This window comes from Corvus moneduloides, chromosome 9 (genome assembly GCF_009650955.1).
Source record: "Corvus moneduloides isolate bCorMon1 chromosome 9, bCorMon1.pri, whole genome shotgun sequence".
NCBI classification, from domain to species: Eukaryota; Metazoa; Chordata; class Aves; order Passeriformes; family Corvidae; genus Corvus; species Corvus moneduloides.
This window is the reverse complement of record NC_045484.1, coordinates 16,357,915-16,383,574: the sequence shown is the minus strand read 5'-3', so window position 1 is coordinate 16,383,574 and position 25,660 is coordinate 16,357,915. Positions and strand designations below refer to the sequence as shown.

At 44.8% G+C, this 25,660-nt stretch overlaps 1 long non-coding RNA gene across 2 annotated transcripts in view; it reads right to left on the bottom strand.

Annotated features, from left to right (window-relative positions):
* Nucleotides 1-25,369, bottom strand: part of LOC116448369 — a 26,090-nt gene extending 721 nt beyond the window's left edge. Inside the window, exons 1-6 of one of the 2 annotated variants that reach the window (XR_004241910.1) lie at nt 25,290-25,369; nt 24,725-24,804; nt 22,111-22,289; nt 15,194-15,372; nt 14,222-14,329; nt 11,554-11,990 (exon numbers count right to left, since the gene is read on the bottom strand). This is a non-coding gene — a long non-coding RNA (uncharacterized LOC116448369). Of the gene's footprint in view, nt 6,479-8,983; nt 9,258-11,553; nt 11,991-14,221; nt 14,330-15,193; nt 15,373-22,110; nt 22,290-24,724; nt 24,872-25,289 lie in introns of those variants that run through there. The other variant, XR_004241909.1, reaches the window with a different exon arrangement.
* Between the last annotated feature and the right edge of the window lie 291 nt (nt 25,370-25,660).

Here is a 25,660-nt window from a genome sequence, read left to right as displayed (position 1 = left end):
GGGGCGGCCGGGCCCGGGCTCCTGCTTGCCGGTTGCCCCGGCACCGCTCGCCCTGTCGCGGCGGGACGGGACGGCGGCCTTCCCCGCTCCGGTAGCCCTGCCAGATGCAGCAAAACTAATATGTGTAAACCCTTTAGAGTCATCATCCGGTCCGCTTGTAGCGACGCTTCCCCGGGCGGCGGCCGCGCCCCGACGACAGTGGCCGAGGTGGCGGCACCACCCACCGCGAGTAGAGGGGCTCGCACTGGGATTTCTTTTTAATTTCATTTTTGCCAATCACACTATGTTCTGATTTTCCAGCCAATTTTAAGTAGCTGATGTTTTGTTTGGCTGCTGTTTTATTTGCTGTCAAAAATAATTTGATGCAGAAACCATTTAAGCATGTATACAACCCATGGAGGGATTCATTTGACCTCATTATACTGCAATAAAGAAGAAATCCAGTTTGTTAAATATCACCGAACCGCATGCATTTCACATCAGATCATAAGAGTTATGCTTCAAAAGATTATTCCAGAAAGTGCTTGGGAACCTGGAATGGGTTAACTTTACTTGCCAGAAGGTGTTCTGACAAACACAGGAAAAGAGAGAGAGATGCAGCCCCCTTTAAGAGCAGAGCAACTGAAGAAAAAAGAGATTTATGCTTTTAATTAATGGCAATTAAACCATGCCTGTTGGCTTGGCCTATGGCAATTGTTCCCTGCAAAAAGGAGGCCGAGCTGGTGACAAGCATTTGAATCCGCTAAGTTCTGTCAAGGGAGCTGACTCTGCAGGCATCAAAACCAAACTAAATCAATAAAAGAATTAAACTTTTATAAATTGCATTTTGACAAGTATCAGATACCGTTAAGCTTTGATATTATGAATTCCTCGGAGGAGATGCAAACAAGAAGGGCCGCAGTTAGAGATCCAAACAATCAAAGAGGCTTGTTAACATGCGCTGTCAAATGCATCAGTGCTATTAATTACTACAAATTAATGTGACTCTCTCTTCCTCTGGTGATTGGAATAATAATCAGCTGGATTCATGGAATGAGCACAGAGAACATATGCAACCCTGCCAAAAATAATAATTTAAGAAACCAGGAGACATTTGCAATCTTTATGCTTACAGGCTTGATAATTTGCTTGTTGCTAGTGTCCCACTTACCCCATCCTCCTGATTGCTGGGAACTGTCTCATCTGCATCCCAAACGGACATGCTCTCACTCCCTGGCTGCAGCAGCACTTGTCCTGATGACAAAGTCTTTCTCCTCTTCAGCAGAGTGTGAAGGCAGAAGGACGCATAGCCAAACATCTCACCCTGGCCAGCCAGGCAGCACTATGGCCCTTGCTGTGGCCACAGCTCACTTCTCATAGCTGGGGCTGCCCAGAGACCCCTCTGCCACTTCAGGTCCTGCATCCCACAGGAAACCACACACTGGAAATGAGAATGGTGTATTTTCCATATGCAGAGGAGGTATAGAGATAATAAAACTATGGCGCATGTACATCTGTCAAGCTCTGACCCTATTTCAGTAGCACAAGGTAGGAAAAACCACACTGCCTTCTCTTACTCCAATGAAATACCATTTCCAGTGTGAGCACAGAAATAAGCCAACCCAGAAGGCAGAGTAACATCTTCCCACAAGAAGATTAACCATCCTTGGCTTTTGGTTTCTTCCTGCGTTCAAACAAAAATGCCCTTGCTACTGCAATAGTTTCCAGCTCAAACCACTCCTTGCACAAGGCACAGCAGAGCTCTGAGCATCACTCCACTCTTCTGGTTTCACCACTGCCAGAAGATGCTATCTTGTCATGGCCTCTGCACTTAGAAAGAACCCCTCTAGCTATGGTGGACTTTAGAGAAGTCCTGTATTTTTCTCTACTCATACAACCAGAAAAAAGACAGAGTTGGGGACAGGGCTTTTGGGGGTGAAAGAGTCTGAGTTCTGTGGCTTGGTGGTGAGTGATCACTACAAACATATTATGCCCTTACTCAGGCCCAACTCTCTGCCTCGCCAAAACCCACAGAGCAGTATGTGATAGCCATAGGAAGCAGAGTTCTCAGGCACCCTGGGACCAGGAGACCAGGTTTGCTGGGGAGAGGCTTGGCTGTAACCCAGCTTGCAGGGAGACCGGAGGCAGCCAGCACAAACACACAGCGGAGTAGAGGAAATCCTGGTCCGGGGACACCCTCACCACACTGCTGCTGGAGGGCTCAAGGACTGTGCTTGAAGCCAGAGCTGAAGGCAGGGCTCGGGAAGAAGAGCAGATGGGTGAGGGAGAGAGGAGAAGCATAAAATTGATCGATGTCATTTTGTGTTCCCCTTGAACACTGTAAACTAGAACATAACCCAACCTTTGCCCAGGGGACGACAGGGTGGTGCACTTCTTACAGCCCTGAAATGGAAATGGGAGCAGAGGAAAAGAACTGGACAGTTGTGCCAGTCCTGTGTAGTGCATGGGAGAGCCTCAAGGCCCTTCACACTAACACACCAGGATCAAAGTCTTCATCCCCAAATGCCTCTTTCTCCAGATCAACAAATCCCATTCCCTGGACCAGGTGGGTAGAATAACAGATTTCTTAAGTAAGAGCTAATGAGGCCTCAAATCTCTCACCCCCCAACATCCACTGCTTTCTAAGAAGGGCCGTGTCTCAGACCCATGTGTGCAGTACAGATCTCATATAGCCACGCACCACAGAAATGAAACACATCCATCTTGCAAGCAGGAAGCAAGGGCTGAGCAGAGCCCCTGCCTCTCTGCTAAAGCAGGTTCTCTGACAGGTACCCCTCTAATGCAGGATAGCAGGCACCATGATGGAACTAAAGGACAGTTTCTGACTACAGTGAGATGAATTAATTTGACACCATCTGGCAGCTGTTTTTCATTTCTGACAATATTTAAAACATAATTTGAGCTCAGGCAGTGATAAATAGGTCTCAGATCTCACCTGACTTTGGTAACCTTCTGACCTAAGCATATCGAGTCATTTATCTGAAGCTGTAGATTCCAATATTTTGTTGCTATATCTAATCTAAATAGACTTCTGGACACTGGCCTTATTGCACCCTGGTAATCTTGGATTGATCCTGCTGAAGCAAGTGGAAGCAATGACATCTATGTCTGTCTTTCATCAAATACATGATGAAAGTTGATCATGTTTAAGCATGTTCTCCCAGCTGGAATCTGTAACAGAAAAAAGCCATGATGCATTAGTGTTCCCAAACATCTAACGGTGGGGTGGGGCATTTTATTATTAGTGTTACAGTTATTTCCTTTAAAATCTTAGTTTTCATTCTCTCTAAACATTGCTTATGATGGCTTTAGCATATGTATATATATCTCTAGGCAGGTATGTACACATATAGATGCTTGAGTCTCTATACAAATAAATAAACCCTTTAGACAGAACAGCATGACAGAAAAAGCTTTCAGATGAAAACATGGGGCAAAAATGTAGCATGTCTCTTCTCTTTATGTTCTATGGTGAATGCAAAGGAAATTTATTGCTTCAAATACGTGCAATCATTTTTATCTGATTACCTGTAGAAGTTCTATATGGCTCTGTGTACAAGACAGTACATTCCCTGTCTCCTGCAGACACCCCAGTTTATTACAAGCATACTTCCATTCTTTCACATATCTTTATGAATTTGAAGGAGATGCTTAGAATTTGTCACTTATTTTTAACAATATAATTTTCTTTGGAAGGAACGTTCCTGCTAAGCTTGACATGTGATATTTAATCAAATATTGACCACTCAGAATTATTTTAATGCTTCCTGTCAGCTCCAGTACAGCAGGCAGAGTTCAAGCAACACATTTGCCTGGAGTTCAGTATTCATTTAAATCAAATTTGTCAGCTTTCCATTTTTTTAAATGTAATATTTTATTTTTATTAAATGCAAGTTAATAATGCCTTGTCAGGCCAAGGGCATATTTTAATGTGAACTCAGATGTTAAGTGAAATTGGAGCCATAACACCCTGCTAATAGACTCATATAATCATCTTAATGCCAGCATCTCAACCTAACACAAACATGTGCTGGCTTTGTGTTCAGTTGTCTCAGGGAGCCTTTCCAGATGCATAAAACACCCGCACGAACACACACACAAATACACACACACACACACATCCTCTAAATGCATGTGCTCCTGGGGTGGGTGCCTATGACGCTTGTGTATATTACTTAAAGATTTCCACATGCTCTTTTTTCCTCTTCATAAGGCATCTTACTTGACTGGTGACATAACAGCCTTGGTTACTAATGCTGTCTCTTCTCAGCTTCGTCTTTAATTTTCCATGATGCTATCAATAGCATCATGGACTTAATTTGGGGTTTTTCTGACAATATTTATGTGTGCAACATATAAATACAGCTGTTCTACAGAGAGGTGCAGACATGCCCACCATACACACAACCTTGGGTATGTCTGGGTGCACCAATATTAGACACATGCATGCACACATGTATATAAAGCATTTATGCATTGCAAGCATGTAGAGTTTGTCTGCTCACACTAAACACTGTATGATATGCACCCACAAATGACAGGTGATCCCCTGCAATATTTATCTTTACTGGAGTGAAGAATTATCCCTCTTCTTCACCAAGACAAATGTAGCAATGAGCAGCTGTTGCAAGGTAGAAGGTAAGAGATGGATGGAGACTGATCCAGCCTTCTAAACATAATGTAAACCACAGCACTGTAAAGTACCATAGTGTCACAGAAGGTGATAAAGCACTGCATCTTTACCAAGCATTTCCCAGCAGCAGGACAAACCCAGGACCCAGGTTCCCACACTGCAACTGTGGGATCCAGAACCATTCAGCTGCTGTGCCTTGCCAGGGATGGGTAATGGCACTTTATGTCTTTCACCTCTTAAATCACCGGCTCCAAAGGGCCACAGGTCAGCCGTGGCAGAGCCATCCCTACCTGACACCTGTGCTGCTGTGCTGGCAGCAGGGCCGTGGCCTGCGTGGCCCGAGCGCACAGGTGTCCCCATTACCAGCTGCCCATGCAGCTGACACTGATTGTCACCCCTGACAGCAGCCTTGGTGGAGGGGGCGAGGAGCAAGTGGACACAGAGAGGGACACACTCCTCTCACCAGGGCACCAACAGGGCTGGAGCCCATTATCCCACTCAGCAGAAACCCACGTCCTGCCTCCCAGGAGAGCCATGCTCCAGCCCTTCCCACAGCCACCAACGCAATTATAGCACAGGGGAATAATGGTGAAGGGAAGGAGGGAGATGCACTGAGGTTAAGCAGTGTTTTCCAGAGACATCTGAGAGGAGACAATGGTCACCACTACAGAGAGAGAATGCAAGGCTGGTGGGAGGGTCAGTGCCATGGAAGCAGGAGTTTTTATTTTAAAAGCATCCAGAGGATGTTCCAAGACAGATCCAGGCATCCAAGACACTTGTGTCCAACTCTGGCCTCATGGGCTGGAGAGGGACTTAAAAGGGTTTTTAAAAACAAAGAATCTGGTTTCTCCACAGGTTTGCATAAACCTCTGAACATGTCTCCCCTGCCTCTGAGGAAGGAGGTCCAGTGTCATTTCCCCAGGGAGCTGGAGAGCTGTCTTCAGTTTTTAACTCGTCCCTGGTAGAAAGTGTGAGAGAGAAGGAGCCATAACACCCATTCTCCTCCATGAAGAAAGTTTCACCCCTTGGCCCATGGGAGCCCCCCAGCTCAAAGCAGCACCATTGTCCCTTCACAACTCAAATGAGCAGGAGGACAAAGAAGCCCCAGTCCCAGGGGAGAGAGAGGGACAAGTCAAGCATGTTTGAAATGGAGACATTTGTTTTTCCTATGCTCACCTCCACCAAACACACAGCAGCAAGCAGAGGTATTGAGCTTTCCTTCCCAACTTCCTCTCCTCTGCCAAGGGCAGCAGCACAGATGTGCATGTTCTGGGGTGTCCCACATCTCTTCAGGAATGGGTATGCTCATACTTCCCCACAGGCTTCACTGAAAGCCAGGGGTACAGGCAAAACCCCCTCCAGCAGGGAGCCCAGCTATTTGGGAGTTAAAAGTGTATATTTGGCGCCATTTCCTTATGCCTTACCTTTAATTGCATATCTTTTAAAAATTCCCCATAGGGCATGCCAAAAACCTGCATGCAATATCCAACTCTCAGCATGAGACCAGACAGCCTCTGTGGCCCTGATTTTCCTCAGTTTAGGGGTATTTCAGTTGTTGTTGCCTCCACCACCCTGGACTAACCTTCCCACCCAGTGCCACTGCCAGCATGGGGGGAAAACACACCTCTGTCAGGCTTCAATACCCTTCAGTGAGTTTTCCAGCAGGTACCTGTCTGATCTCCAGTGTGGTGTGAGGATCCTTTTTCCAAAGGAAAAAATTCATCGTGGACAGTGTCTGGGAGTTGCTGGCTGGATCCCAGTTGGTGCTAGGGGTGGACCGGGGATAGCCCAACATAGAGCCCAGCTCAGGACCCTCTCAGAGACAGAAACTGGCATCTGCATCCTCTAGAGGAAAAAGAAAGGGTGTTGAAAATGTACATCAGGGTACAACATTTTTATTCTGCCTCCACTCTTTGATTGGTACCTGAGAACAGCAATGCCTTGGGCAGACTTGGACTGGGCTGCAGGCAAACCTGTGCCCATGAGCTCCAGGGCAGGGCAGAAAGGGCAGTGGGACTCCTGCAGCTACCACTGCCAGTGGGGCTGTGCTTAGGCACAAGTGATGATGCTCCAGTAACAGCTTCTCAGGCTTCACTGCTCTCTGAAAGCCAAAAACAAGAGCCCTTTGCAGAGTGAAGAGGCTACCCCTCTTGTCACACAGCTCAGCTCCATCCACCACCAGGGAACACACTTCCCACCATGCCTTTCCACGGAGAGAGAAGAAAAACCCCTAGAAGGCTCTTGTACATTTCCTGACTGCTGCTCCCTCTGGAAGACTTTGCAACTGTATTTCCAGGCCTTGCTTACACCTCCTTGCCATCCATTCTGCTGTCCTGGAGCAGTGCTTCCCATCACTGAACACACACTTCTCCTGCCCCACACTCTGATCTCAGTGCAAAGCAGCCAGAGCTAGTGCTGTTGTATCACCATAAATCTGGTGTAACAGAAAATCAGCCCAAAGAGGTTCACATCCATTTATATGTTTGTTCAGACTGTCCAGACACAACAAGTCTGCCATGACCAAGAATGCAATAACACAGCAATAAGGCATGTATATTAATTATAACTGCAGTTCAAACATCAGCTAGTTTACATAAGAGTAATTAAAATCACAATTGACCTTTTGTAGAAACATAAGGCTATGCTTAATTCTAGCCACTAGCATTCAAGACTTTTATTTAAACGGTATTCCTAACTCATAATTATATCTTTTTTGAAAATCATTTTTATGGCAAACTGAAAATTACTTGTATCCTGTGTGTGTGAGTAAAGGAAAAGCCTGTTCTTTATACAAACACACTCATATTCTCAGGAAAATGGTCTAATATGCAACAGCAGATTTAAAAGATATATATATTTATTCTAAAACTACTTGAGTTTTCATCTGTAAAGCATTTACATTTACCCCTTATCTAAGAATGATCAAATAACATCCAGTCATGTGAGACTCTCATCTATTTACTTCTTAGTTCTTCTGTACTATTTATTGTTTCTTGCACCATTAAGAGAAATCACATTCTTTAATGCAGAACATATATTTCATATCATATCACTGCCTTTCATGATTCCAGGCACCCTGGGCTAAACCCTTCTCTCCAGCACCCTAAAAGGCAGCAGCAGCCTCAGGGGTCAGGGAGAGGCAACAAAAACATCATCTGGGAAAACTTCTGTAGGAGGAAAATGGGGAATAGTCCCCTCAGTTTTAGCCGCCTTTAAAGTCCATGGGTCATTTTGCAAGTCCTTCTCCATGCCAGGATGTCTGGCAAGAAAATAACATCGATTTTGAGGGAATGGTTTGGAGGGGTCCGCTGGAGAGCAGGAATGTTTCGCATGAGCGGGGACAGCTGGGGCAAGCCCACCATTTGCAAACGTGCCTGTGGTTATGCTTTCAATAGGTGGCACTTATGAATAATAATATGCATAATCTATCTTGTGCCCAGGCAGGAGAGAAAACATAAGTGGACAAGCCTGAAGGCATGGCCGTCTATTAAAGGTTGCTTGGGAATTCTCTGCAGAGTTAGGGCAAAACTGTGCTGCTAAACATGGCTGGGGGATTTGCATGTTTAAGAAAAGAGGACTAATTGAAAATCTCTCTCTTCTGGATGAATGATTTACATTTCTTACAGATCAAATTACAGAAGGTGAAATACAGTTTTGCCCTTTTGTTGTTTATTTGATTGCAAGCTTTCATTGCTAACTTTCTTATTTATTAAAGAGCTTCAATGCAGACTTTCAGAAAAAAGCCCAAATTCCCGAGCCATGGTAAGTACCTAAAGTCTAAACCCTGCAGAAATTCACAGTCCTGCTTTGTTCTCTGGCTATTTGTAGACATCTTGAATTAAGCACCCACAGCTCAGGATCTTAGTAATTAAATATAAAAATAATAAGAAAATTGCAAAAACACACACTCTTCTACCTATCACTGCAAATGTAATCCAGGTCTATTCCCATCAGCAGCAAGGACTGTATACATAAGGAAAAGATATTTAAAGTAGTCCAAGAAATAATGAGGTAACCATCTTGGACTTTTCCCAGATAAATATCCATCAGAATGACCTTTATTTTTCATTTGCTTATATAATGCCTCAACTGCTTTCTTTTAAAAGAAAGAAAAGAAAATTGTATTATTTAAAAAACAAAAAAGTGTCTAATTCTGGTGAATCCACTTCCTTTGCACTGCAAACCAGCAGCCACTGTCCCGATCCCCAGGTTATTCCCATTTCCCAGGGACCATGGGAAATTACTTCTGCTCCCAGTGAGGTAACGCAGCCCAGCAAAGGGCTCCCACCAGCTCAGAAACAAGGCTGATATGGAGCTGAGGAAGGAGCCTCAGAAAATCCAGCATTTTACCTGTGAGCCAGGGTAGAGGAGCAGATGAGGAGGAGCTCTTCCATGAGATGTCAACTTGTCTTCAGCAGGAGAAAGTCTATAGCTGGGGACACCACCAGCACGATGCTCATTAGAAATGTGATGCTGAGAGTACTTCCATCAGTACAAGATTTCTGGATATGTGCCTCAGCTGATGGCTCATTCCAGCAGTGACAGCATCCTGGCGAGCAGCAGGGACCTCTGGGGCAGGAGACCCACACTCACCACTTCTTTTATCACACCTCAAACAACCCAGCTGCAGAAGAGTATTAGAGTGCTGTTATTTTAATTGAAGATGGCTGTAGGAGGAGCAGAGAACCTCATCACCTCAGTGTTAATAATAGGTATGGGGAAGGGGAGGGGGTGGCAGCAAACCATGGATAGTGGTTTTCTAAGTCTGTATACCCAAGAGGGAGAGCAAAATGAAAACTGAAGAAAACAACACTCAAGTATAAAGCATCAAACACTTCAACTTTAGTACTGCTGTTGGCCAAGCAAGAAATTCTGTTGGCATGGGGAGAAAACACATCTCTGGATTTTGATAAAGCTACGGGAGGTTATTTGGAGGATGAAGTCCCTGGGCCAGTTAAAAGTGGTTGTGCTCTGCTGAAATAAATTCCATCCTGGGATTTAGTACAGCAAGTTCTCCAAAGATTCCATGGTGGATGAGATGGCAGCCCAGGGGTTCCCCACACTCTACCTCTGGGTCTTCCAGGAAAGCAAAATTAAGTGCTGAGAAGAGGGGAGAATGCAAGAGGAATGCAATATCAGGCTTTCTGCTGGCTTCACGGCTGCTAATCGTCTCCATAGATGTGAACTGGGTGTAAAATGTTCCCATATCAGAGCTGTAGCTGTGCATAGGTGTAAATTACTACACAAGGTTCAAGGCAGCTCTCAGCCATGTCCAAGCTGCCTAATTAGCAGTTGTTAGTGTGGCGGAGCTATAAAGGGCTAATATTCAAATGTTATGACTGTGATGCCTCTTGCCAAAATCCATAAAGTGTTTGGAAGCTGGCTAGTGTTACTGACTAAACTCTCTCTTCCCACTCGAGCAGAGGATCAAAGGCAGCCATGCTAATTAACCTCTCCTTTTAGTGCATCTATGGTGAAAATATAATGCTGCACCAGGGCTGCTGCCACGGCAGTGCCTGGCCCTGGCAGGAGACGCTGCAGAGCTGCAAGAGCAGAGCTTTTGCTTTCTGTCTCATACAAGGCAGCCCCCTCATTTGGGTATTGATGTTCCGGGTGGCAAAGATGAAAAACCAAATATTTTTTGTAGGACTGTTATTTTAAAACTAAGCCCTTCGACTCACACAGTCAACCTCTAAAACAAGGCCTACAGGACTGGAGAAAAGCACTCATATAACATATAGTACTTGACATTGCCTATGGCTAAATATAGGGAACAAGATGTTCTTTGTGGCCATACCAAGCTTCCTTAGTCATATACACTTTAATCTAAGCCCTGCTACAGGGAGAGATCCCTGGCCCAATTCTCCCTTCTGAGCAACAACAGCAGGGCAAGTACAACATGCATCCACTGAAGCATGGCCAACGCGACACCAAGGCTCAGCTCTGTGCAGATCAACCCAGTCAGGCAGGAGCATGCCCTTGGTGCAGCTAATTTCAGAGTTATTTTCTATGGTTAGCATCAAAGACATTTTCTACTGCGTGCACGTATGAAATTATGGCTCACTAATTTCATAAATGGCAGAGCGAAGATCTGATCCTCTTCTCCCCCAAATCCCCTGAAAATCTGTGTTGTACCCAGCCAGTACAGCCCATGGTGCAGAGACATCCCTAGCCCAGCCACAGCATCTTTTGCAGGAGAGGGCCACAGGAAAGGAGCTGTTTGAGGACCCTCACTATGGGCCCACCTTCCCCGGGGAGGTGGCCCAGGAACCCAGACAGGGCCTGTGAATCCACAGGGATTCAGTCCGACCCACCCACAATGATGTTGACACCAAATGTCCTGAACTTGAAGCCATCTGCATAAGTTGGTGCCATCATCCCTGGTTTGCCACTGGAAAAGGGACCTCCCAGAGGTAGGACAGCTTTCACCAGGTACAACAGCAGCACACCTAGGCAAAACAGCTCCATTTCTTCAATATGTGGAGCACACAACCTCCTTCAGCCAGTCAAATTCTCAGGAGAGAAGACCCTCATTTTATATCATCTTTACAACACTTTTCAAATCCCCAAAGACTCATGCTTGAAATGCATACAGTAAGTTGACTAACAGACGTGGGTTTGCCAGCTTGATCCAAGTCCACATACACAGTGAGAAACCCCTCTGAACTCCGGGTTTGGCCTCACACAAAGGTGGGTTGAGGCTGTGGTGGGGAAAAGGGCCTTGCTCACCCAGCACACTCCTCTGCCCATGGCAGCTGAGACATTTCTGATGTCAGGTTCAGCAGATGAGAGCATGCGGAGAGCTGGATGGGGCTGGAAACCTCACACAACTCTCTGAAAAAAAACCCATAAAAAGTGATTTTTCCCAGCAAAAAGAAAAAAAAGAAAAGGAAAAGAAGAAATCTCATCAAGAGCTGCTCAGCAAGATGGGCACTGGCAGAGCTGGGCTCGGTCACACTGTGTGGAAGAGAAGTCCTTGTGACTGAGAAGCAAATGGGTGTCTGCAGCACAGCATAAATTAATACGGCAGCTGCTGCTTTTTCAGGGAAATCAAACCCCAGCCACCCCCTTTCACAAACAGAAATTTCACAGATGCACTATAGGATATTTCATTACTAAATAGTTTGAATTTTCAACATGAGAGATATTACCTAGCACTAGCTGCATTATTGTTTCATAGGGGAAGGATTAACTTTCCTGGGGATCAGAAAAGAGGCATATACCACCAAAGCAAGAAAATATGATTATGTCTTTGTTTTCACAGGTCCTCATGCAGTCAGCTGCAGGTCTTGGAGATACTCTGACACAGGCCTGGAGTGTATGGCATTCCTTCATTTGCACTTCAAGTGCTCTGAACCTGGGGAAGGAATCCAGTCTCAGAGGCAGATTCTTCATCAGTTTACATCATGTAAGTGCGAGGTTATTCCTGATTTATGTTAGCATGCCTGAAAGTAGCACCTGTTCCCATGTATTTATTTATGTCATCTATAAAAGATTTATAATTCTTTTTAAAAGAGACAGAAATTATTGTCTCATTTATACCAGCATAACTCCTGAATAGCAAAACTGACTCCAGATAGTTGGAATATCTTAGGGAGTAGATCAGGCCCAGTGGCTTTATTTCTGGAGCTCTGCTCCACCTCCAAATTTTAAAAATGGTATATTCATGCTCTGAGGCAAACCTCATTTTCCAGCTCAAACATTTTATGCAATATTTTAGTAGGCTGTTTCATACTGCTGTACAGTCTCCAATTTTAAGTATTATCAATAATGTATTCTTCCACGTAACCTCTTTAACACTCACAATAGAATAAAATAAAAACACATCAACAAAAAAATTGTCTCTGCTTGGCAATGCTATGTGAATGTTAAATTTCCCATTTCACAATGCAGCCATCACTATAAACTCTGAGGGCGGATTAACGCTCTTCTGGTACTTCACTGTATCAGAACACGGATTTGCAGACAACAGCTGCAGCAAATTCCCTTGACTGAGAAGAATTACAAGTATTATCACCTAGATCATTAAACTGGGTTCATAGATTGCACAATGTCTTCAATCAATTCATCTAAGATAACTTGAAGCCAGCTGGACCCCCTCAGTGAGAACTTGACTTAATTGGCCAATAAGTGGCTGGAAAAGGTGCATGCGATTTGATAAAATTACAGACTGCAGAAGTGATTACAATTTGGAGAACCACAGAGGGTAGCCTCCAGGTCAGCCCTTTTGGAGAGGGCTAAGTTAATGTCCACTATTAAGTGCTGCTGTGAAAAATGTTGGCCCACTTGGTGCTCAGATGTAAAGTGTATCCAGGTCATTCCTCAGCTGATGGAGGGAGAGATGTGCACATTTATCACTGCTCTGGCCTCATTTCTGCCTTGGTAATAGTCGTACACTAACAACTGCTGGCAGTTTCATGGTTTTCTGGGTACCCTTCATTTTATTGGCATAACTAAAATATTATCTGAGCAAAGCAATCCATCTGCTAAAGAAAAACACTTTCCTTCAATTATGTCCCCCGAGTCTTTTCTTAAGAAAGGTTAAAGCACCAGGAAGTTGAAAAATATACATTAGTTTGTTTTTATTTTTTCCAATCTACTGCAAATATGCTTGCTTGTTACTGGGTAAGTGGTAGGTCTACATATTTACCACCACAAAATGTTAGAGAATATGCCTAGCTTTAAGAAAAGGGTCAACTCACAATATCAAATTAGCATTTAAGTACAAAGCATTATTTAAAAGCAATTACCTATCTTCCTCTTCCTGCACCCCCACAAAAAAAAAAAGAGAAGATTGCATAAGTAATTTCTCCATGATTTTATATTTAATAATGAAATAGATTAGGTCATTTGCAGTAAAGCAATATTTTTTAAAATGGACTTAGAGAGTGCAAAGAAACCATTGCATTACCCAATTGTGTTAAACATCATGGAAAAACAGAGCTTGATCCTGCATGAGCTCAGCAGGCAGGGCTCCCATTGACCTTGGCAAGGGGCTACCACACGCGGGTGCCTCCCAGGCATTAACCCTTTTGTTAGACCCCACCCCAAGTCGGGGCTTGCAATCACTTCTGCACCGACAGAGTGTACCTGCTGTGATTCCATGCTGCTGAGGCTGCATATTTTTCATGGATTGGATAATTTTCACGGGTTTTGTTTTGTTATTTTTAAATCCCTACCTTTTACAGAGCTAGCTCCAAGACTCAAATATCTAATGCAGATATTCAGAAGTAGCTTGGTCTCATTTCAAGGATTTTTTTGCTGATGGCTAAGTTGTTATAATAGTAAATGGTGTAACATACAATCAAAAGCCTAGGGGTTGCATAGTTAGATGCACACAAAACACAAATTAATGAAGAGTGGAAGCACAAGTTACATCTTACCATTAAACAGGGAAAGGTGGTACTCTGACACAGTGATTTTAGGCTGCAAGTATTAGGTCAGAAAATAATTCTACTTAAAAATAAAAGGTACAAAATGCATACTTTCTTAAAACGCTTTCCTTTCATAAGTCAGAACTGTCAGAATCCAGTTTTATCTCACCCATAGACAGAAATTAAACTCTCATTTGGTTGCTGGATGTCCTACCATGTAACAGATGTTTCTTCCCAAGTAACCACTCAGATCCCATCGCACCAAGCCACAAAGCACAGTCACCCAGGGCACAGGTTAAGGTAGGCTCAGTGGAGAACTGCTCTGCAGTTTTGGAAAAAAAAACATTTATTTGAGGGAGCTTTCTTAAGAAAGGAAGTTAAGGTTTAGTCTTTCCCTAACTGTGGGGAGAAAATGCACATTTCCAAATTTTTCTGGTGAAAGCAATCCACTTTGGTCACGTAAAAATGGCCTTTCATTTCAAAATGTAAGGTAGAGAGTCATAAGACAATTGAAAAAGGGTCAAAACAAAGCAGGATGTCTCCAGACTGTCCAGATGACCACGTGGCAGTCCCTCCACCCCCACCCCAGTTTTTAATCCTCCCAGAATTTTGCAGAATAGACTGATTTTAGCCTGAGGCTTTTTGGGATTTGTGACCCTGTCCTGTCCACTTGGAAGTACCACTTGGTGGAACCAAGCTGTGTGGCTGGAATGGGGACTGGCCACAGCTTCTGCTGTTCTCTGGGATCTCCTTCCCCCATAATGAGTTTTGTCTTTCCCTTGCCCATGCAAATGTGCCTGCTCCCTTCTACATTCAGGACACCTCTGCATTCCAAAACTCTGTGTGAAAACATGATGCCCATCATAGGCACATGGATGTTTCAGCTCCTGGTCCTGTCTCTTCAGTCAGGTGTTTCAGTTAAACGGGTAACACTCTGTTCTGATGTCTTTGGTGCTAGAAAACAGATTCTGCTTTCTTGCTGTTTTAAACAGGAGAGTAGGAGGGCTTTAGTGGCACTGGGTATCCACACTCAGTCTGTGCACTAGCACAGGCAAAGCACTCTCCCACTTAGCTCTCCAGTAGCCTTGCTGGTTAAACCCTGATGTGAAAAGCCGTCTCTAGGCAAATTTCAGCATTTTGAGTACTGTCCTCACTTGGCAGAAGGATGCTGCCTGCCAAGATTTACCTTTTAATGTAGAATGGAGACCCGGAGGGCTGCTTGTCCTCTGCTCCCAGCTCTGCAAGAGTGGCCCTGCATGGCCAGGGTCAAACTGAAACTGTGTGACTTCAGTGCCACTGTGCACTCGGTGCGACCTTGAATGCAATGTCTCCATCCACCAGCAAGTGACCAGCCAGGCCTGCCACCTACCATGGGAGAAAAAGGGAAACTAATTGAGTTGTACACGACTTAATCACATTAGCCTCCCCAGTGCTGCCATTTCCCCACAAGCTCGTGCCATGTTTGTGGCTACTGGTGCTCCCGCACACCCTGGGGCACCAGGTTTCAGACACTCATTGAACTGTCGCTTGCAAATTTAGAAATCTATTTTTAAAGCAAACTAAGCAAACAATGGTGCTTTCTCTGCCTGTCAAAAAGATCATTAAAGAAACAGTTGCTGGCGGGGATTTCAGCGGCAAACAGGCCAGGCTTGGCAGGGCAGGACCTTTGCTCCAGCTCACTGCTTTCGTGCTGAACTGAAGCGACGGTCCTTGATAGCCCATCACACCACTGCCTCTTCATGAGGAACCACCACAACCAGCAGATCAGCATGGGCTGATCCAGCAGTCCCCAGAAAAACCACCCAAGATTTTCACCTTTACAGGGAAAAGCCCTCCAGGTCAGTTCTGTCACCCCAGAAGGAGAGGGTGAAGCCCTTGCCCACTATGACATTTTGCTACCACCTGGGACATGCTTGGTCTTCTCTCTTTGTGTGCAGACTGGAGCCCTGCAGCCTCACTGCCGCAGCTCTAGCATCAAGCTTTGGAGGACTCACCATTTTCCTGAGGTAGCTCTGGCCCCCAGAACCACTTGACTACCTGAGGATGGCAGCCTCACTGAACTCTGGGTCTGTGTGACCATGAGCAAAATCTCAAGAGCCGATGATAAAAGACATGAACAAGCACCTTTAAGACATTAAGATATTTAAGATCATCTCACTTCTCTGCTCCAGACTTTCAATGATTAAGGACTGCAGTGCTGACTACCCACTGCCTACAGCTATGGCATCACCCATCTCTACTCAGGCTAACACGGTGAGTTACACGTGCCCCTTTTTGGGTGCCTCCACAGCGCCGTCTCTCAGCCTGGAGATGCTGGAAGCCAGGGCAGCAGGACCACTGCCTGCTCCCACACAAGGGGCTGCAGCTGTTGGGTTTGAAGCCAAGCAGGGACCAGCAAGGCAGGGAGCCCTTCCTGGCACTGCAGAGGGTGGTTAGAGGAGGGAGACAGAGGAGCCCACAACTGCCTAGATGTTGCATTCTCTCTAGTGCTGTTGGGTTGCTCCAGCTGCCCAGCCCAGCGTTTTCCATTTGGTTGCAGCAATCACTGCAGTGTAGGGTCCAGCAGAGACGAGACACTGCTGAGATCCCTGTGCCAAACTAGAGGACAGGGAGTGAGAACAGACAGATCCTATGGCTGAGCTACCAATAAGGAAGTATTTCATCTACCCTGCATGTAAGGGCCAGACCCACATACTTTACTCAACCAAACAATGGAAGTACCTGGACCCACACCAGCATATTCCAAACACACTGCACCCCATCAGCATCTTTGAGGGATCTATTAGTTTTAACTATCACTAGGCACAGAAGTAACTGAGATAATCTTTCCTTCCATTTTTCAGCACTAAGGAGGTGGTGTAGAGAGGAGGCTATTTGTGGAGGAGAAAAGTCTATTTTTTGTTTACTTTGAAAAAGCCTAGTATTGACTTCCATTTATCTTCCAATAAGTCCTTGTCCACTGCAGCTCTGAATATAATCTGTTCCAAGGGCAGGTGCTCCTTAATGAGAGCTGAAATTTCCAGGGTTTTTTACTCCATTCATTAAAAGGGAAAGAGAAGGAGAGAAAAAAGGAAGAGAGTTAGAAAATGGCATGAAAGCATATTATCAGTAAATTGTTTCCACTGTGTTTGTGACTCTTCTTAATGTTTTATGAATATGCTAAAAAATTTGCTCAGGCATTTTTCCTTCGGCACTCTAGTTAATTACTTATTCAGAGAGCTTCTACTCTGTTCCTTGCAAAATGTGTTGTGCATTAATTCTGATTATGTACAAAAACCCACCTGCAAGGAAAAACTCTGAATCAGTAATGCTGATAAAATGAGCAGCTCTCCTGGGGCTTTACTGAGAAACAGGATACTGGACAGAATTAAAATCTTGTAGCTAAGGCTATTCATAATGTCATTAACATAAAGGCAATTAAATGAGTTTTTAACCTACAACCCTTTATTGTTATTAATGAACATTAGAAAAACGCAGGAGATAAAATTGGTAATTATCTCTGCACCAAGCTATGCAATAATGTGTTTAAATATAAAAAGAAAACAAATGATTATTGTTAGTATTTTCAGTAGCAGAAGCCCCAAGGAGCAGCTCAGTCACATTTAATCACATGGTACTACACCAAGAGGGTTAATTAAACGAGGGCTTTACCTTCAGCATGCTTGGTTATTCTGTTTAATATGGAATCAACAAACAGAAACGCCAATCTGCAAAATATTCCAGGCAGTGCCTTTATCATCAGGTGAGCCACCTCTACAAAAACCAAGAGGGCTTTCGTTCCCTCCAGGACAAGGAGCTGCAGTCCTCTAGTCAAGTTTTTATTGTCCCGTGGTTTTAAAAAAACAATTCCTGAAACAACTATATAAATCCTGGTTCGTAGCCCTGGTTCAAGCTTACCACTTTGTAAAAAAAGAATTTGGGGATTCAAAAAAGATGAACATTTGACAGGAGGTGGTAGATACGCTTGCAGCACTACAGTGCAGTGAAAGGACCTCCAGTTCCATTTTTTTATGCAAACTATTGTACCTTCTACTTAAGCAGTCATAAATTAGAATATCTTCTAAAGGGGAAATACACTAAAGCTCAGTGAAATAGCCTGTATCTAGACTTGAACTTAATAATTTGATTAAAGTTTTATGATTTAAATATCCAGATTAACTTTAGCATCTCTCTTTTATAATAGTTTTTTTAATGTATTTGCATTGTTTTGGGGGTCCAGAAATCTGTTTTGGGGCAATATGTAGCTAAAGAAAAGACAGGTAATAATTTTGTCTTCCATGTCAGCAGACAAAGCTTTCCTAAGGAATTCATGCCTCCAGACAGAGGTTGGGAGGGAGGAGCTGAAGGCACTTACAACCCGCACAGGATCCAGCCCTGGTTTCATGGAGCAGCATGTGTTACTGCTGCAAGACCTCCATGTCCAGGTGCTGCAAGGAGCTGCCCTGTTTCCAACATCCCTGTGCCGCCTGCATCCAGGGGTTGGATCTGTGGAGAACCCTTCCCAGCAGCAGGAAGGAGGATGCAGGAGTGAAGGAGAAACAAAAGAAAGAAAACTCAAATGGTGGTTGGCCGATGTGCTGAACATAGGGATAACTGAGTGCATTACACCAGCAAGGGCTGCATACATGGATGCAATGGAGGCCTGATTAAAATACAGCTATACAGCTACTTTTTCCCTAGAAGATATTCTTTCTGGAACTGCTGAAGAGAAGTGAGAAAGTGTAAAGGATTTAGTCAAGAGGAAAAATGACCAAGGTGCTCCCTTGCTATTTGGGAAATCTGACTGGTGAGACAGCAGAGGAAGCATTAAGAAAAGGCAAATATCTAAAGGGTGAACAATTAGCAGCACAGTTTACAACAGCAGATACTATCAGATAAACCAGCTGCTTCTTTTAACACACGCAGCAAGAAAGTAGATAACCTGGCAGCTCAGACATCTGAAAGAGCCTGCAAAACCTCCCTTCCACAGGGAGTGATGGCAAAGCTCAGAGTTGGATCTCACAAGAAGCAGAATCACTGACCAGGCTTAGACAGGACTCGAGCCTAAGGAAAAAGCCAGATGCACCAAGAATATAGGAGTAGAGGGGGAGATAGAGGAGGAAGCATCAGAAGTAGTGTTTTGAAATTTAAAACTCAGATGGGACCTATCGAGGGTTGTTAGCTGGAAGGGTGTAGAGCCCAAAGCTGGAAGGAAAAAGCTGCTTCATGGAGTCAGGCAACTGGAATGGGGCAGACACACTCAAAGGTATTTTTGATGTTAACTGTTAAGCTGCTCCCAAGCCCTTTTTAAACACACACAGCCTTCTCCACCACCACCTGCATTGACAACAATGTGTGGGATCACTGGCACCAACACACTGTGCTGTTAAACAGCAAGCCATGGACAAAGGTGGTATTATAACCAACAACTGCTTCAGACAACTTAACAGCTCTAAATGCCTGAAAGGTTTTCCCCAACAACTGCAGATTTCTCTTCCTCCTGATGTGGAAGCTGATTTCACTTGCTTGTGTAAGCCTGCTATTCACTGGTGTAATAAGAAAAGGCCCAGGCTATTCAAGTGCTGTGCAGATGCAGAAATGATGTGCATACTAACCAGCTCCTCTGAGTCAAATAAGCATAGCAGGTTTAGTTTCTTTTGAACTGGGAGATGTTGTAGGAAGCCACTAAGCTAGGTGAGCTGTGGCAGAGGAGCTGTGGTAGAGGTGAGATGGCCTCCAGTGCTTTGTGTGAGAGCATGCAGCCCTGGCAGTGACACACAGTGGCACCAGGGACAAGCATAGTGTCACTTTTGTCCCCAAGACACCACATGGGCAATGCTGCTAACACACAGTCGTGTCTTACACATCCCATCACCTGGCAGCCTGTGAGCATACAACAAAGGGCCACCACACTGGAGCTCTTCTCTCTCTATCCAGGAAGCTGGGTTTGAGTGCTCTCTGTTTTTATGTTCACATCAGATTTTTCTGTGAAAAATAGACAGATAGCTAAGCAGAAGCACACACTGATTGTTCCTTTTGGGCATCCTTTTCTAGTATTTTAATTTTAGATCACCAGTTCATGACTTGCTTCTAAACTTTACCAGCTTCCCTTTGCCAAGACAAGAATCCTGGGCATTTTTCCTTACCCAGATCAAGCCAATGCTCATTTTCATTGAAAGCTGCTTGAGACAGCACCACACTGTGCCATCCTGCTCCAGCCCCACGGGTCTCTGCACCCTCATGCTGGGAGGAGGCAGCATACACATGTGACACATGGCAGATCAGCAGAACTACCACCCTTCACCTGTACATTAAAGAAAACACAAATTAAATATGGTGAGGACAAGATTTGAAGACAAATGAAGACAAATTTCATTACCTATACCTTGGGGGAGTTTAAAATTGCTGCAACCTCTTGTTGTTTTGGACATCTTCATCCAAGGCAGTCATCCAACACAGCAGTGATCCAAAAATGCAGTGACATCCCAAGAAGGAAAGGAACAGTGTGAAGTGTCCCCAAGTTTCTGACATCAGCAACACCCAGGTCAGTACAAGCATTCCTGCTCTGCTCAGATGAAACTCATAAACCTGGGAATAACCTGCTCACTGTGGGGATCAGCTCACTGGAGCCATCCACCAGGGCATCTGGTCACAGTTACCACAGTGAAGGGAGCACACAAGAAATCAGTCTATTCCAGCATAACAAATCCTATCTTCTTTATAAGCTAAGGCTTGAAAGAACTACCAAGCCTATCCTATTTATAGTATTTTAGTGGATAAATGACACTCTTGCTACTTTTTTTTGCCACCTATCAAGTGTTTACAGTGACAATAGCCTGTTGTCTGTCATTCAGAGGGCTGGCACCTGTCTGGATAATAGCTTGACTCAATATTCCTGAAGTACTAGATTTCTGTAAGAGAAGAAAAATCAATAACTGTGACAAGTGCTATCCATTAGAGCCCAAGAGCAGAGAGCAAACGATTACACAATGTCATTTGTTTAATACAACAAGACTGTAAATGAAAACTCTATCAATTGATCTTTGGAGGATAAAACATCCTTTCAAAGGCAAGATGACCATGGACCAGATCTACTTGACTTCCCAGGGCCAAAATGGTCAATACCAGCTGAAGGTCAGGATTCCCATTCTCTCAGTTGATGGTTCCCTTTGAGATCAATAGTTTCTACTACATACAGATCATGGCAACAGCAGCCATCAGTACCAGCTCCCCATTCCAGGGCAGAGCCAGAAATGTATTTTTCTGCACAGCTCTTCTTTCTCTTCATTGAGTTTCCCAGAGCAGAGCAACACATGCATACAAAATACATCATATATATTGAGATCTCCATTTCAATATTTATAATATATGCTTATACTCAACATAACAGCATTTCTAAGCACTCAGTGAATATGGACAGTGGAGGTAAGGAAATTTGGTTGGCTTCAAGAGCACGGCCATCCTCTGCTCCCCAGCTCCCTTCCCACCCCTGATCTCTTTCATTGTTTGGCTTTATGGCCTTGTGCCACTTGGGCTGATGTTTCACTTCTAAATGGCATTTCAGCTTTGGCCCCCCTCACTGCCCAGCACCCTCTCCCGGATTAGCTCTTGGGTGCCATATGGTACAAATGGCCTGCCACACACTCGCTCAGTCAGCGTTTAAAAACCTGCCAAAATGCTGCCTCTGCTGGCAGCCTGCCTGGTGGCTCCGTGGGCTGCGAAGGGAGCATGACGCTGCCTGGAAAGAATTGAGATGGGGCTCTGCCAGGTCGCACGCAGCAGCCCTGGGAGCAGCGCTCCCCTCTCCCGTCCACTCTCCCACGGCACGGTCAGACATTCCTGCACACGAATCCCCTTTGCCATTGCACCGCTGCCCCAGCTGCCTTGCTGATGCAGTGAAAAACAGCACTTGTTTCTTCTGGCTGTCTTCTGCTTCATTCAGAGTATGGGCTCAGGAGAGTAGCACACAGGTACTATGGGCTGCTCCCCAGACAGTGCCACAGGGAGCTGTCCCCAATTCCTGGCTACAGTGGGGCATCCAACTTTGCAAGGATAGCTACCGACTGGGATGTGGAGGAAAGGCAGGGCAGCAGGACCATTGGGAACTTGCTGAGGTTTCCTCACCTTGCCATAAAGTCCTTTCCTAAAGCATGTATATTCCTCTTCTCACAGTGGCATATGCATGTCCTTAGCTGCTTGCAAGAGGGTTGATCAGCCCAAGAACATCACCACCAGAGACTTGGTCTGGAGAATCTGAAGAGAAGTGAGCCTTGTGGAAACGCAGTAGAATATTGGCCCCTGGTCTCAGGGAAGAAAAAAATTGCATGAAAAACAGTTGGCTACAGCAGCAGACCTCTTCAGTGTCTCTCCAACAACACAGACATTTTTCCCCCCTTCTCCAGCTGTCTTGCAGCCTGACCAAGCCTCTTGCTTTCCCTCATCCTTCAGGAGTTCCAACTCTACTTTCTCCTCTACCAATCTGATCTGATTTTTGCTTAACTTTTTTCCCTCCAAGAAAGGAGACTATCCATCTTCTTGTTATACTAGAAGCAGATTCATTCAAATGTCTGGATCATCTCATATCAAACATCATCTTTTGGTTTTGAGCCCTATTAGATCTGTATCAGATTTTGTTTCCAGGCTGAGAGCTTCCCATGGGCCGCTCCAGCTGTAGGGCTTTTCCCTATCAGTGGTCCCCCCCATCCAAAATCTTGCTGATAGTGGTGTGAAATTATTTTCCTCCAATGACCTTTCACAAAAAATGCAATAATCATGGAATAGTCTGCGTTGGAAGGGACCCAGAAGGATCATCAACTCTTAAGTGAATGGCCCATGCTAAGTACCCACACCAGAACAGGTGACCTACCATCCTGCCCAGGAGCCATGCAGTGGCCATAGCACAGGTGGGCAGTGTGCCAGAAGCTGGTGGCAAGGCTCAGAGGAGGAGCACTTGGAGCACATTGGGTCCACCAAGACCCAGGACCCATCAACTTCCTGAGCAGTGGAAACTGTGGATATGCCCAGCAGCACCCGGAAAAGGTCCTGCCATGGAAAACCTGAGAGAGGCAAGAAATTACGTTGGCTGGACCACTCACCTAAAATCTAACCATCCATCTCCTTGGGGCCACCTGTGAAGTGAGGTGCCTCAAGTATCTGCAAACTACTGATAACAAAGGGTCAGGCATCCAGCTTCACTTACAGCAGAAGAGGAGAAAACTTGCAACTCCTCTGTCACTTTCTATTGGGCAAATAGGTCAGCAGCTTCTAGGATGATGTTGCTCCTTAAAATACATCATTTTGTGTATTTGTTACTCTTCAACTCCAGAAAACCTCCAATAGAGCATTGAACTTGCAGGAGCCTTCATTCTTCCTAGATTGGACTTCAAAGCTGCAACATTACCTATATGTCTTTGTGCGTTATTTAGCTCTTGTTAGACTAAGCTTTGCCCTTCAGTCGCAGTGGGGAGTGGGTAGAAGAAAGGCAATATTAGAATAAAAAAACCAAAACCATAAAAGGAAATGCAGGATGAAAATCCCTTTGAAAATGACTGGTGGCTACATTGGTAATTCCTCTGCAGTGGTGAAGAAAGTAGCAAAATGCCACAGTTCCAACGTATTCTGGTGAAGTATTTGTATGATGTGCCTACACAAAGCTTCAGATGAAACAGTCTCTTTATAAGCTTTTGATAGCTAGGAGGGAAGTGGCTTTGCCATTACCTCTGTTTGTGAAATGAAAGCAATGCTGAGTCTTGGTGTTCCTGGATGGAGGTGCTGATCATCACAGTGACAGCCAAACTAGCTTTGCTTGTTTGTTGTTTACCTTATGCTAAGGGGAAGGAACACCTTTGTTGTCATTGTATCCTGTGATGTGGTAAAACACAATCCATGCCCAGTGTGCAGAAGAATTTCAAGCCAGCAATATTTATTATCCAAGCACAGACAGCACATATTGCTGCTTTGCTGTCAGCGCTGCTTGCAGTGCTTTAGTGAAAATAAAAGGACATTTGTATCTTGAGTGCCACAATATGCTGTGACAACATGAGTATTGCAAGGGCTGTAATACAGTTTGGTATCTTACCACACACATGGAGTTGAGAAGGAAGGTTCCACCACAGTTGCCTGGAAAGGCTCAAAGTGCATGAAGGAAACCCTTACAAGTGACATTTGTAACCTTCTGCTGTAAGAGAAGTGAGCCCATGCCCGAATGCTGCCCTGGACCTTCCCGCTGCTGCCAGCAAGGAGCTGCTGTTCCTGGGACGCCTCACTGCTGGCACAGGCAGCTGGGGTGCATTTGAGTGGAATTTGGCCAGCACATGAAGCTCACTAAGAAACACCAGGAGCCTGGTATTTCACATGCTGAACAACTTTTTAACTGGATAAAGGATCCTAGGTGAACAGCACAGCCTGAAACAGTCTGAGGAGATTAAGACCTTTCACAAGCAATCAGCTCTACCTAGCAGGTTTCTAGGGTCTCTTATACGTGCTGCAGCATAAGATCCTCCATTTTTCGGAAATAAGCCAAGAAATTAAAAATACACAACTGCTGGACCAAGCAGCTTTAAGAATCACACAGGTTCACTGCAGTTTCCCGGCCTTTAACATGACGACTTATCTACCAAATAGTTACCCTCTCACACAGTTCAAAACACATGAAATTCCCCATCAAACTCAGCAGTTGTTTTAAAACTGGTCCTATGTTCACAGTGGGAACTTGCAAAGAAAGAAGAAAAAAACCCACCTGATACATGTCTTCTTTCTTTAGCTTCTGATTTTGAGCCTGAGGAAGACGTGAACACAACTGTACTTGGGAATAAGTCCCTGGCAAGGCAAGGGAAAGCATTTGTGTGTTAATATTACATAATTTACCCTCACCACAACCTCTGTGTCAAAGCCATCTCCCCTGCAGGTGGCTGGCCACGCCTTCTGCATGGGCAGTGCTGACACAGGAGGGTGGCTCCTGCTCTGCTTCCTGAAATCACAGAACTCCAAGTCCAAGGACATTTATAAGGGAAATATGGCAGAAACACAGGTAGCAGCTGCAGGGTCCCAGACTCTCTGGGGCTCACCATCAACTTTGTGGCATTTTTCCCCATTTAAGATTAAGATGTTCCTCCCTGTCGCGGGGCAGAGTACTGGCATGCACAAGTGACAGAAATGTCTTCAAAGCAGGCACTACCCAGCTTTCATTCTCAAACCTGCAGTCCCTCAACCCCTGCTTGTGAGAGGCAGATGTGCCCACAGTCACCTTTAAGCCCCCACTCGGTGACCTGACTTCAATACTTTTCAGAAATTGTAAAACATACCCTTGCAGATCCCTTGGCTAACGGGCTTGTAGAGAAGGGAAGTTGGATCAGAGCTGTCTCCTCCCACAGAGCAGTCATCAGAGCTTCAGACTCCTGAAAGCTGAGAAGAAAGGGGATTCACATTTAAAAATACCAAGTCACTTCAGCTACTACTAGTTTATTGATTCCTAAATCAATAAACTCAGCTAAATAAACTGGGACTTACTGAATTCAAGCAGAACAGGACACTCTATGCTCTGAAGCAAAGTGAGAGCTGCTTTCTGTGTTACAGCCAATGCAGGAACTGCCATCAGCTTTGCACTTTCCTGACTTGTGCTATCTCAAGAAGAAAAGCACTCTTTTCGCTTGTCTGCATGTCCATCTTTGTTAAT